This window comes from Belonocnema kinseyi, chromosome 8 (genome assembly GCF_010883055.1).
Source record: "Belonocnema kinseyi isolate 2016_QV_RU_SX_M_011 chromosome 8, B_treatae_v1, whole genome shotgun sequence".
NCBI classification, from domain to species: Eukaryota; Metazoa; Arthropoda; class Insecta; order Hymenoptera; family Cynipidae; genus Belonocnema; species Belonocnema kinseyi.
This window is the reverse complement of record NC_046664.1, coordinates 99,258,374-99,273,009: the sequence shown is the minus strand read 5'-3', so window position 1 is coordinate 99,273,009 and position 14,636 is coordinate 99,258,374. Positions and strand designations below refer to the sequence as shown.

The 14,636-nt window shown below is 35.8% G+C and overlaps 1 long non-coding RNA gene across 8 annotated transcripts in view; it reads right to left on the bottom strand.

Annotated features, from left to right (window-relative positions):
* Window positions 1-352: 352 nt before the first annotated feature.
* LOC117178013 overlaps window positions 353-14,636 on the bottom strand; it is an 88,569-nt gene continuing 74,285 nt past the window's right edge. For all 8 annotated transcript variants that reach the window (XR_004467787.1, XR_004467782.1, XR_004467785.1 and 5 more), the window contains 4 exons: window positions 9,494-9,686; window positions 1,751-1,857; window positions 811-1,074; window positions 353-611 (listed from right to left, as the gene is read on the bottom strand). This is a non-coding gene — a long non-coding RNA (uncharacterized LOC117178013). The remainder of the gene's footprint in view (window positions 612-810; window positions 1,075-1,750; window positions 1,858-9,493; window positions 9,687-14,636) is intronic.

Here is a 14,636-nt window from a genome sequence, read left to right as displayed (position 1 = left end):
AGCTTGCAATGAGCAGTATAAAATCGAAATTAACCAAATAGAATGGTTATTGCCAAACGTTAGACTATCAGATTGAAAAAATTTAACTTTTAAAACATATTGAAAAAGATCATACTATTCCAAGAAGCTTTTACGTCAAACCATGTTTGGACTGTAACAACATCAATACCATTAGAAAAGCCAGTTTCTGTTATAAAAAATAAGTGTTACTTGTTTTTGTTATATTTATCATACATTTGAAATTTTTGTCATTTAGCAATAAAAATTTTTGTGGCTGTTTTTCACATTTTTTAATCAAAATATTTTAACACTTCAGGTTTTTTTGGATATAAAAATAACTACAACAATGTAATCATGGAAAATGCAAAATGCTTTTTTTAGTAAACACTAACACTTTTTCCAAAAAACACAACACTGTAAACTTCAGGTTGACGTTATTGGATTGCTTACTTTTTTGAACAAGTCACTAACGCTGTTGGTAAACATATTGGTTCCAATCTCCCAGAAATCTTTAATTCTTGCATATATGCTGTGCTTTCTTCGAGATCAAAGACCTGTTCTGTTAGCACTCGGGTGTCAAAGATTAAGTGTGTATACTCGTCTAGGTTGCTCTGAAACAAAAAAATATATAAAAAATGGATAATTATTTCATTATAAAAAAATTGAAATAAGAAAGTTACATTTCATTTTAAAGACTTTTTAAAAAAGTAAAAAGATTTTTTTTAAACTTCTAAGCACCATTTATTTGATTTTTAACAATAAAAAATATTCAGATTAATTTTAAAAACTACTTTTACTCAAAATACTTACCGCCAATTCAATTGTGGAATTCAGTTTTTTGAAGAAATATTAGTCATCTTCCGTAATTAACTTGGTTTCGAGTCCACGAAAGCCGCAATAACTGTAGCATCTGCATCTGTTTCATCCATCATCAGTTTGTACTCTTTATGGCGATCGATGGCAGTATCACTTTTCTTAGTTCGCTGATTGTAAGGTCCCCTAGTTCCCAATTAATTAGGGCTACAATGTCCGGCATGATGTGCGAGTATTCAGGCATTTCTTTCTAATAAAGATCTGAAACAAATAAAAAATTTCAATATAAACTAAATTAAATTTTTTAAAAACCAAATTTTCAAACTAAACAAATCGGTTCAGAAAAGAAAAATTCAAAACAAACCAAAATTAAAAAAATAAAATTCTAAAAAAGGGAGCGTTCACTTATGATTTCACGCCGCGAGGGTCAGGGGGGGGGGGTTCTTGTCATATTATGTACATGATGTCACGGAGGGTTTTCTTGTTTTCAAATCACAACCTGAAAAATATTAGATCCATCTACTCGTATATCCTAGCTGTTTGATATCTTCTTTGAGAAGAATAAAAAAGTGTTAATAATCAGATTTATATTTTTGATAATGTTCATGTAACCTTTGATTCCCATATTAGAGAAGATTTCGAAAAGTATTTTATACATTTTTTTAATGTGAAATGGAGGGGGCTCGAAAGAACGTGACATAATATTATAAATGGGTTCTCGTTAATTCGTGACTCAACGTGACAAGGGACACGGGGGAGGGGGGTTCTTGAAATAAAGCGTGACTTCATATGTGAACGCTCTCAAATGAAGATGCAATCATATTACTATTTTCTTAAATATATTTAATTTGAAATTAAAATTCATTATTAATTATAATCAAATCGATAATAAAAAAAATTCAAATAAAAATATATGAATATAAAATGAAAGGTTAACCTCATTTTTTTGAAATCGACTTAATTGTTGAGTACAGCTTTTGATGGAAAAGTGAGGATTCTTGCAAGCAAGTAGACGAATTGGAGGACTGACCTTCTTCTTTACTTCTGCACAAAAGAAATGAAAATGAAACTTTCATGAGTCTAGGTCTTTTTATATTAGAGCCTTAAAGAATGTACAGACAAGGGAAAACGCTCATGGGTTGAAAAGAGAAAGAAAAATAAAGTGATCATCAATCATGAGCATGGTGAAGATATTTATTGAAATGAGACATCTTGTTTAGAAGAAGGAGAGAGCTAAAAGTAAAAAAGCTATGTACTGTGAAAGAATATTCTAGAGACTTTACATATTTTTTGCAATCTCAACCTCAGAAGAAAACATATTCTCAGAAATTAAATTTTGTTGTATATAATCCCATGGTGCAGTGCCTGTAGTGCTAGGCATAATCATTCTCTTGTTATCATGCCAACTTTGTACTATTTTATGCTGGTTTATAATATAAAGTTCGTGCTTTTTAGCTCGAATTAATTGTTGCTCATTAGTTTTAAAAATTTAAAAGAGTATTTTTAAAATCATCAAAATCAATTGTTTTTAAAGTACATGCTTTTACTACTTTAGCACGTATTTTCTCTCTATTTTTAGATAAATTGTATAAGTATATAGTGTTTTAAATTATCCTATAAATTCAGTAATTATTTTAACATTATTTTTATATTGCATTAACCCCACCACTTTTTTATTAACTAGTAGTATTCCATAATCATTATCTAGTGGGTGATCTGAAGTATAAATTATTGTTGACAAATTAAGGGTGTTCTCTGATGCAAGGAAAAGAATACAAAAGAGGAAGAGATAGATGAGGGAGATTCAACAGTTTTTCGCTAATCCATGGCGCCTCTTCAGCCATCACCCTGTTTCTGTCAAAAATGCACCCAAGTCAAAGAAGGTAGAGACTTTTCGGAGAAAAGTACATAAGATACCGAAAACACTGTAGTTGATAAAAGAAAAAAGGGTGAAACTAAATAGCAATTATACTTAGTTTGCTTTTATTTTTGTGATACCTCGTGCTCAATTTACCATAAGATTACTTGTATCATATGGTAAAAGGATCTGGCTACCTGAAGATTTTTGTGTAAGGATGGCAATAGATTTTTCAAAGATTTATCAATTGGGCCCTTATGTTGACTAATTGTGTTGATTATGCCTTCCAAATACTAGATGAGCCTGCCTGACTTCTCCCAGCATCTGTGAAGTGATTCTAGGGTGGCGATTGTGGACATTGTGGTTAATTTTCACAATTCAATATTTGACGGTGACAGAAATTCATCTACACTTTTACAATTGAGCGGCAATTACTTTCACAATTTTAGTTACACTCTTACCATTGATGGGTAAATATTGCCACAATTTTAATTACACATATTCCATTAAATACAAATTAAAAACTGACAGCAATAGAATTTTACTACTGATAGGACAGAGCCACCGACGGAAACAGAATTTTGATTGATCTGAACTTCACGACGACAGGGTGAAAACTGGACTGAACTGAACGGAATCGGGCAGAACCTCCGGTGGATCAACGGTTCTGACTAGACTGACTGACAGAAATTGGACAGAGCCTTCGTAAGAAAGTACAAAATATTAGGTATTGTTTACGATCCCTATATTCAATAAAATACATGAAAAGAAACCTAAAAATTCAATCCCTTAGAATAAAAACTATTATATCATTATTTTTTAAAACTAGACGTTAATCTAGAAAATTTGAAATATTTTTTAAGCAATAATTATTGCCAAAAGAAGGTTTAATGCTCGAGTTATGGACGTAAATAGGCGTATTTATTTGGTGGGAAATTCAAATCGATATTCTTTTATTTCCTTTTAAACAATCATGTTGACATTTATCATTATTTGATCAAAATATTATGGCACCACACACCAAACTCTCGCTTTCAGTCCAGTGTCGGAGGTTGCCTGCCACAATTAGGGGGAATCGATACGTAAACAGTCAAGGTCACCTGAAACCTTTTCAATTGGAATGCATAATATTGCGCAATATACTATATGGAGTACTCGCGCACTGCGGTCCTTCTGAGGCTAGAGTCGCAACCGTTTCCCACCCTGTATGCTGAGAAATTACGTGGACCACCAGTTTTAGGAAGGCCGAGAATGTGGGGACAGAATTCGAGAGTTGGGTATATTCTCATATTATTATTATTTATTAATACTTTAGTTTAAATTTAGTAAAAATTTTAAAATATTGGATTCAATTACGAAACAAACAGTACGAGAATCAGATAAATAATTACATATCGACTAAAAATCAGTTACTATTAAAGTTGTATAGTTCTATAGCCCACACGCAATTAGAGATTTAATTTTTTGTATTTTTTTCCTAATATAAATCAAATGTTTTAACAAAAAATTGTATGCAAAATCCTGCTAAACAAAACAAGAATCCAACGACCAAATTTGGACCACAACGAATAAACGAAAACCAAAAAAACTCTATTGTAATCTGAAAAAAAAAACATAAATAAATGAAATAAAATTTTCGGAAAAAAATAAACAAGAGAAAAGAAAAATGAGAAGGCAGCCAACCACATCCCCTTCCTTCTCTTTTTTCTTTTGTCTTTTTTATTTTTATGACCATCAAATTACAATAAAATAAAAATAAAAAACATAAATAAATTTACATTACCAACGTTTCGGTACTCGTACAGTACCCTTATCAAGGCAAGAAAATTTTAAGTGGTAGAAATTGACAGCACCCACGAACAGGTGCTCTCTCTTTGATACCTGAAAATCGAATGAGGGTCAGTAGGCCAATCTGTTGTAAACACAATATAAAAATCTGTCACAATTACATCAGAAATAGAGAAAGTAAAAGAAAAACAGAATTCATGAAACAGCTACGTTATATGTAATTAATCATATTAGCATAACTTTTGTTCTACCCATCCAAATAGGTTTTTAAATTAATAGATAACTTTTTTGTTTTTTAATATAAAGCATTTCCATGAATTCCCTCTTTCTCTCATTACTTTCACAATGCCAAATTTGAACATTATCGCAGTCAAACTCATGGTCAACATCAACAAATGCCTTTGTATGTCGGGCAAGAACACTTTTATAGCAGCGTCCCAAATGAACATCACTTTTGTGCTCCTCTATCCTAGTATTAAGAAGTCTGCCATTTTGTCCCACGTAATTCATCCCACAGATCCTGCAAGTGATCTTATAGACAACACCACCCTTTTCAAAATTATCCAAAGGATCCTTGCAAAAATTTATCACTGAATTCATTTTAAATGGAATGCGAAAAATAGTATGAATTGAAAATTATTTTAACATGAGTTCAATAGTTTTAGAAATTTGACCAAAAAATGGAAGAACAAAGGTATTAAACAAACTATATTCCTTTAACTCTTTCTGATTATCTGAAATCAAATTATTACTCTCTTTGTTTTTAATTTGTTGAACTCTAATTGCAATATGTTTCTCAATTAACTTTTGTGGATTATGATTCAGAAAAAGGATATTCCTAACAATATTCAAATTTCCTGTGTGTAATGAAAAATGGGACAAACCTAGAGCTCTGTCAACTAAGTTTTTAATTACTGCAATTTTGTTTTGAAAGGGATGAGCAGAAAGAAAATTTAAAATTATACCTGAATATGTACTTTTTCTGTACCAATTGGTAATAATATTACCATTCCAACCCTTAATTACTTCTATGTCCAAAAAACCGATTTTATAATCCTGTTCTATTTCATGAGTGAATTGAAGTTTTGGATGAAAACTGTTAAAAGTATCAATGACAATCTGTAACTTTTCCAGACCTATGGGAGTACCAGATTTCTGTCTATAGAAAGATCCATTAAATTTAAAATAAGTTGACTCCATAATAAAAACTATCCCTTCAATAAAATCTTTTTGACATAAATGAGTACGGGTTTTTATATTAGTCCATCTATTTAAAATTGCCTTTTTAACTAATTCAAGGGGTATACTCGGAAACATTGAAATAACATCCAAAGAAATCATTACATGGTCATCCGAAATCCATTTTTGAATGATACTTTGTTGAAATTCCCAGCTATTTTTGACATTGTATTTAGAAGTTGTGATAGAGTCCTTGAAAATCAAATTAAAATTTTGTTCTAAAAATTTGGTGGGAGTATTAATAGTTGAAATAACTATTCTTAAGGGATAGCCATCTTTGTGAATCTTTCTCAACCCATAACATCTTGCAAGAACTGTGTCTTCAGTGTTAATATCAGTCCATCTTATATCCTTTCCCAGAAGTCCTTTCTTTCTCCAATTGTCAAGAATCTTAAAAGTGTCTCTTTTAAATTTTTTAAACAGATTTTCATGCAATAATTCAAAATTATCATTATCAGAAAGCAAATTCTCCACTTCCCTGATATAATTCGATTTTTTCATGCAAACAGTAATAATGCCTTTATCAGCATTCATGCAAACCACATCAGGGTTGCTTCTAAGAAACTCTTTCGTCATCATGAAACCTTTAGAAATTCTACGATCAATATAACTGATATGCGAACTATTTTTCTCAATGAAGCTCTTTGACAAGTGTAAAACCTTGCTTCGGAAATCCTGCTGATCCAAAATAGGAATTTTGTGTATATTTGATTCAACATCTTTTACTATTTCTATCATTTTTTTTGCCTTAGTTTTTATTACACGGTTACTAAAACATTGACCTAATCTGAGAATATCTGTGACTGAATCAGGAATTTGAATATCTGTCAAATTAACAAAGCAAGGAACTTTACCTCCTTCTTCATAAATCCTATGTAAATTTAAACTTTGTTCTTGAACACTAGTTTGCTGATGAATTAAATTTGAAAGTTTGTTATCATGTTTTTCATCGCTGCTTAAAAATCTTTTATTGAAGAGAAGCTGATGCTTTAAAAGATTAATAATTTCATTTTGTTGCAAAGAAACTTCTAATTCACTTCTTATTCTTAAAATTCTTGACTTTAAAAAATTAACATGATTTGAAAAATCTTTGATAAATAAATTTAGTAGTGAAAATTTAAAATTGTTTAAAGTGTGTTCAAATTTTTCTATTAGAAAAATTACTGTGAAAAGAAAAATCTCGAAATTTGTTATCCAGAAAAAAAAATTTTTTAGGTAAAACATCGTTTCTTCTACATTCAATCAAAAATCTTGTTTGGAGAATACTGCCTCTTAATTTCTTATTGATATCACACCATAATTGCACCTTTCTGAACACCTCAGGATCATGTTTAACTCTTATCTGATTAAAAAACATAATATCCTAGAAATGACCTCCAGTCCAAGTCAGCTAAATCAAAATTTATAATAATAATAATAATTTATAAATAAATAAAATAAAATTTTCGGAAAAAAATAATAAAGAGGAAAGAAAAATGACAAGGCAGCCAACCACATCCCCTTCCTTCTCTTTTTTCCTTTCGTTCGTCTTTTTTATTTTTATGACCATCAAATTACAATAAAATAAAAAACATAAATAAATAAATTTGCATTACCAACGTTTCACAAAAAACGTATTAAAAAAATTGTAATTCTTATTAAGTAATAGTAATGTTACAATATTAAAACAATATTTAATTTTAATAAAAACAATCAATATCAATATTTTTACTTGAACTTCCCGCCATAAATTGAAGCGAATTTTCTTCCAAAACTCGAGCATTTGACCTTTTTTGATAGAAAGTATTACTTTGAAAAGCATTAAAAACTTTTTAGAAGAATATCTCGTAAAAGGAAATTTTATCAAATAGCACAGGTTTTCACGGGTTTGGACCCGAACAGGCAAAAGGGGGTTTTAAGGTATTTTTCGGCGCTGATTACGAATCCGGTGTCCGCTTTTTGGCTATAAGGCCAGGTTTATAAGCGATTCACCCATTTTTTAACATAAATTGTCATTTTATTTTAATAAACACCAACAATGAAAAACAAAGTGCAGAAAAACTGAGACATTTGTATTGATTCGGGCCCATTTCATGCATTAAAGACCAAAAATAATCGCTGAGCATTCACTCAGTCCAAAAAACTTGGTAGTTTTCCTAAATTATCTGTAAATCTTGGTGTAGCCGCTCTCCTTGCTCGTCGCTCTTATCACCCAAGTTGCCAAGAAAGAAATCTGAATCGAAATATAGAAAATAGATTTCTAACGACATTCGAATGCCCATTTTACATCAATTTTTCATATGATCCGCGGCAATTCATCTGTAATCGTCACTTTTTCTTTTACTCAAGAAGTTTCGAACGGCTGTCCTGAATGATGCCGATACAGCTGCTTCTGTTTTTACTTTGCGCTCCGTCAAAAGTTCCCTCTTTAATTTTTACTTAGAAAAATTTTCAATGCCAGCTTGATCAAATACTGGAATAGCAATGTTACTAACATAAGAAATCTACAATATCTGACCTAATGGCGGGAAACGGGCCAAAAACTGACCGATATTTGGTAACCTGTGTAATTTTCAATCATAGAAAATTAAGTTTTTACGCTTTTCCTGCGCAATATTTTCATGCGCAATGTAATGCAATAATATTTTCTGCGATTATGGCGCCACCTGTTGCCATAAACAAATTTTAGGACGCTTTTACTTCATGTATTCTGAGCAAAGCACCAACTGGCTGTCACCAATTATAGGAAAGAAGTGACCTATTTTACTATTAATTATGATAATTTAACTCATATGGCAAAACAATTTAATTATTAAATATAATGAATGAGTTGCCGTCGCAAAAGATAATTGACGGAAAAAACTGCCAACAACTTAGGACAACAAAGTAAGTTAAAAACAAATCTAAATTCCTATTCAGGAGGCTCCAGGTGTGTTTTCAGGAGCCTAAGAGGCTAGCTTGTAAGGCTCTTGAGGCCTGCACAGGAGGTAATTAAACAAAAATATCAAATAAAAATCAATCATATGAAAAAAGTGATCTTTTTTAATAGTTCTACTGCGCTTTTCTTTGTTTTTCCGGAAGAATAACGTTAATTAGTTTTAGCATTTAATAAGGAAAAATGCATTCCAACTCCGATAACTTGCCATCCGATAAGTGTAGACTCCCCTTAGAACGTCATCACACGTACGGCACGCACACTAATTAGGGTTCCCCCACTACGTGTACTATTTTGCTCATTATTTGCGCCCATGATTTACGCATGCGCGTACCTAACATCGTCTTACTAGAGAGGGCATCCGATAAGTCCGCAATTCCTGGAAATTTTCGCCCCTACAGCCCCGAAGTTGGAAATTTATCGGAGTTGGACTGTAAATGAGAAAGTAGTGTTAAGATTGGAAAATAAATGCGATGAAAAAAATTGGCCCTATAGGAAAATAGAGCCGTCACTTCATCTGCTGGTCACGGTCAACTCTCGTCCTCCTTTTTCTCTACATGTCTCCCATGAAGTGACAACGGACTGGGCAGTAAATATAAATTGCCATTACATTCTAAGATATAGACACATTATCGCAAACAATATTAGAAAATAAATTTAAAACGTATGTATGTGGGTATTTCAATGTTATATCATTGATAGATGGACTAGAGAGCATGCAGAAATAGAGCAAAAACAGTTCAAGAATGAGAGTTATTACGGGCCAGCTATTACGAAAGTAATACCGAAGACGGAAAATGGGAGTTGAAATACCAAGAGAAAGTAGACCAAAATGAAAAAATCATAGTTAAGAAACAATACAGAAGTTCACTGCCACTTACATAAATCGTTGATCGTAACCAGCCCTTGGCGTGGTGCTGGCAACGAGGATAATCCTCATAGGATGGTTGAAGTTCGGCGGACGTGGTGGTAGCCCTGATAAGGACCGTGGAGACGTTCAGAGGTCTTCCTCAGGTTCCAGGGCGGGTACACGGATAGAAAAGAACGGCTTTAGCCCCCATGACCAAAAGTTCTCTGAAATGCTCAAAATTAATATTTATTTAAAATAATTATATAGCTATTTACGAACCTATACACTTATAAACTTACTTTATTTATTCTTGACAGAACTTAATTGTAAATTTATAATTAAATATAACAAGTTAATTAGTATCGCAAAACAAAATGGCGGATGAAAGCTTCCACAGTTTATGACAACAAGTAAATACAGAATTCTAAATGCCTGCTCGGGAAGGCTCTAGAGGTCTGCACGGGAGGTTCTGGAGCACTTTTTACAAGGCTTTAGAATCCTTCTCCGAAAGTACTGTAGACTGCTCGGGAGGCTTTCTCAGCTGGGCATAGGGGCCTTTTCACGAGCCGTCGCAAAACATAATGGCGGATAAAAATTTCAACAGTTGAAAAAAAATCAGGAACTATAAAGGTTGCTCGGGCGGCTTTCGAGTTCGGGAGGTTCCTTAGTAATTTTTATAAGGCCTTAGAGGCATGATCTGAATGCTCTATTTAACTGCATGGGAGACTCTGAAGGCCTTTTTAGAAACACATAGGGGCCTTTTTACGAAATGTCGCAAAAAAGAATGGCGGATAAAACTTTCAACAGTTTGGGAAAACGAAATAAGTAGAGAGCAACTCTAAATGCCTACACTAAAGACTCAGGAGGTCTGCAATGGAGCTTCTGGAACCCTTTTACAAGGCCTTAGAGGCCTGCTCCGAATGCTCTGTAGGACTACATGGGAGGCTCTGAAGGACTTTTCAGAAGGACATAGGGGCCTTTTATGTAACGTCGCAAAAAATAATGGCGGATAAAACTTTTAACAGTTTGGAAAGACGAAATAAGTAGAGGACAGGTCTAAATGCCTGCTCTGAATGTTCTGTATGACTGCACGGTAGACACTGTACGCCTTTCTAGGAGAATACAGGGCCCTTTTCACGAGAAGTCGCAAAACATAATGGCGGACAAAACTTTCAACAGTTTTAGGGCAACAAAATAAGTACAGAATAACACTAAAATCCTGCACGAAAGTTTTTGTAACCCTTTTTATAAGGCCCAAGTGCTCTGATCAGGCGGCTCTAGAGGCCTGCTGGGGAGAAGTTGCAAAACATAATGACAATGAATTTTTTTTAACAATTTAGGAAAACAAAATATGTATAGAGTCTTGGGAGTCCTTTTAACCAGAACTGAAGGCTCTGTGGGTATGCTGTCGTGGCTCTAAAGATATTCTTAAGAGGCCCTAAAGGTCGACTTAAAAGGCTGTACAGGCCTGCTTTGTTGTCTTTCGCAGAAGGCGCACAGGCGTTTAGAAAGTAAGTTTTTTTCTCTTTTCTGAGTTTTCACCGAGGAAGGTTTTCCACTCATTAAGAGTAATAAAATTGTGCGTGCCCCTTGCGGCACGCTAAGGATTAATAGAGTAGCGTAGTGCAATACAAAATGCGCCTGCGAGCCAAACTAGGGGTTGTCCGACAGTGGGGGTGTGTATGACTGGATTCAAGGGGTATAGTTAAGTTTGCCAAAAGGGCAGTTGTCTTGTGTAGCTCGCCGAGCACAGTTCGCTCTCGAATGATTTTTCTGAAAATAAATTTCAAGTTTTATTCTACACTTTTTTGTGAAATGAATGTCTCCGTTTCCTGCTATTTCATTTTGAGTCAACTACTAACCCATATAGTTTTTTGCGGCTGAGATTTTATCTAGCGACCGTGACAGGACCAACTGTTTTTGTGTATTGTGTTAATCGCGGGTTACTAGTGCGGTCTCGATTTTTAAAGAAAAAATAGACATTTTGAACGTGACTATGAGTGAAATTTATGACGCTATGTATGCTGACAACGATACGACCAACGAGCAGATTGAGCAGGAGACGGATGAAGCAGATGTTTACAAGCGCAAGTTTTTCCATACGAAATATAAAGTGGATGCCTTGAAAGCGCCTGCCAATAGCCATTTGTCTACCAGTTTAAACAATAGAGTGAATAACAGTGCTGCAATTCAAAGTGAAGCTTCAACGACGTTCAAATTGCCGAACATTGAACTAGTGCCTTTCAGCGGTGAATTAAAAGAGTGGCTTGGTTTTTGGAACTTGTTCAAGAAAATTCACGAGGACAAGCGCATCGACAAAGAAGACAAGTATCGTTATTTGCTACAATCCATGGTGACCGATTCAGGCGCTGATAAACTAGTGAAGGGTTATCCCCCGACGGCCGAGAACTACGATAAAGTGATCGCGAATTTAAAGGGTCGTTTCGGGCGCGATGACTTGCAAATTGAAGTTTACGTGCGCGAATTATTGCAGTTAGTTTTGCAGAGTGCCATAAAGAAAAAACAGAGAGATGAATTAGGCGCTTGAAGTCATGAAGCCGCGGAGCCATTGTCGACGCTGTACGATAAACTCGAGTCGCACCTAAGGGCGTTGGATACCTTCGGCGTTACGACAGATAAGTGTGCGGCGATGTTATTGCCGCTAGTAGAGTTATCTCTGCCTGAAGAGCTTTTGCCCGTTTGGCAACGCAGTACCGTTGGTGTAAATCAGAGTGATGTTTTGACGCCCGAGTCGCCCCAAAGATCGATTGTCGCGGCTAATCAAGTTTCTTGACGGCGAAGTGCAAAATGAGTTGCGCATCTCTATGGCAGTGCAAGGCTTCGATTTGGGCCACAGAACAAGGTCAATGTGCAGCAAAAGAGAAATCGAAGAAATTCGCAGAGCGATAACGTGCCCAGTACCATGGGGTTATTCGCGGCAGGAAGTAAGACACATGCGTGCGTGTTTTGCGAGTCGAAGGAACATAAAAGTGTCAATTGTCCGAAAGTTCGTAGTATGCCCTACAATGAGAAGCAAAAGTGTGTGAAGCGCAGGCGCGCTTGTTTCAAGTGCTTGTTTACTGGTCACGGATACAACGATTGCCGTGTTAATATAAAATGTGATCAGTGCGGGCGCAAACACGTGACTTTGATGTGCCGCGAGGACAAAGGTGACAATTTCAGTTCAAAGAAGAATCATCCGAATCCGTCAGAAACTGTAAGAAAATAATGTAGTTTAGCCAATTTTTCCGAAAGTACGTCAGTTTTTCTACAAATGTTGATTGTGCGTTTAAGTGGGCCGAACGGTGAAAAACTCGTGCGCGCGCTCATTGATTCAGGCTCGCAAAGATCGTATCTTTCTAAGGCGGCGGCTGCCGAAATGGGATACAAAGCAACGGGCGAGCAACGTATGCGTCATTTGCTGTTCGGTGAAGACAGCACCAATGCAGTGATCCGCAAGAAGTATCAAGATCATTGATGAACATTAAGCTCACAGACTACTGTGATAGTGACGAGCCGATCGAGTTGTTAATTGGTGCCAATGTTGCCGGAAAATTGTTGACGGGCTGTTGTGTGCAATTGAAGTGCGGGCTCGTTGCGCTTGAAACTTTATTAGGATGGACGGTGATGGGATCAGTCCCCGGCAAGCAAAAAGAAGACGCCGTAATTTCGGCAATTTCCATGCACGTGACTAATTGCAATGTGGAGGATTTATGGGCCCTCGACACTTTGGGGATTAAGGATCCTCTCGCTCGCAAATCAAAGGCAGAGCAGCAGCGAGACCTGTGCACCGAGTTTCTTAAAAGTGTAAAGGTGAACGAGGAAGGGCGCTATAAAGTCCCATTGCCGTGGATGGAAGCGCATCCTCGAGTGAGTGACAATAAGACAATTTCCGAGCGTCGCCTCTCGTCTTTGGTGAAAAAATTGAAGGTCGACGGTTTGTACGAGGATTATGATGCTGTTTTCGACGAGTGGCGAGATGAGGGGATTATCGAGTACGTGCCAAACGACGCAGCCGAGACCATTGGGCACTATCTTCCCCATCGCCACGTTGTAAAGGTGAATAGCACTAAGGCAATTAGGCCCGTTTTCGACGCGTCAGCCAAGCAGCCCCCGCATCCAGCGCTCAACGAATGTTTAGAGAAAGGCCCCAACTTCATCGAGACCATCACGGACGTTTTATTGAGGTATAGAGAAGGTAGTATTGGCGTAATTGCAGATATTAAGAAAGCGTTTCTACAAATCGGTGTTGATCCGAAAGATAGAGATTTTTTGCGTTTCTTTTGGTTTGGCAAATTCGGGAATAGGGTGATTTTCCGACATTGTAGAGTTGTTTTTGGCATAAGTAGTAGCCCTTTTATTTTAGCAGCTGTAATTCGATTACATTTAGAAAAGATTCTTAAAAGCATAAAGGAGGATTTACCCGTAGATTTTTCGGAGCAGTATATTATTAAGTTACTTGATAGTTTTTATGTTGACAATTGTGTGACTAGCGTAAATTCTTATGATGATCTTAACAGTTTTATAGCTGAAGCAAAAAGAGCGATGGAGTTAGCAAAATTTGATTTACGCGGTTGGGAGTACACTTGTGATTTTACCGAGAATAACGAAGTGGGAGTTTCGGGTATAATTTGGGATAAGCAACACGATTTTCTGTGCATTAATACGTCGCGTTTTGAAAACATGACTGTAGACCGAGTGACGAAACGGATTATGTTTTCCTCGGCACACCGGGTTTTCGATCCATTAGGTTTTGTTTGCCCCGTTGCACTGGCTCCGCGTCTATTATTGCAGGAGACTTGGTCGAAAGATTTATGGTGGGATGAGGAAGTCGAAAAAGATATTAGCCAGCGTTTTAAAAAATGGTTCGATGAGTTACAATTTTTAAACAAAGTTCAGGTGCCGCGGTGTTTAATTGGCGACGTTGAAGTGGATAGTAAGATCAGTTTACACACGTTTTGCGATGCCAGCAAAATCGCGTACGCCGCAGTTACGTTTATACGGATCGAACACAAGTCAGGCGTGAGCGTCAGATTCGTACAAGCCAAGGCGAGAGTAGCACCGATACGAGGCGAAAATGAGGCGAGACATAGTATACCGCGATTAGAACTGCTTGCCGCATTGATCGGCGTACGATTGACCGTCTCTATAATAGAAGCTATGAAATTGAAAAA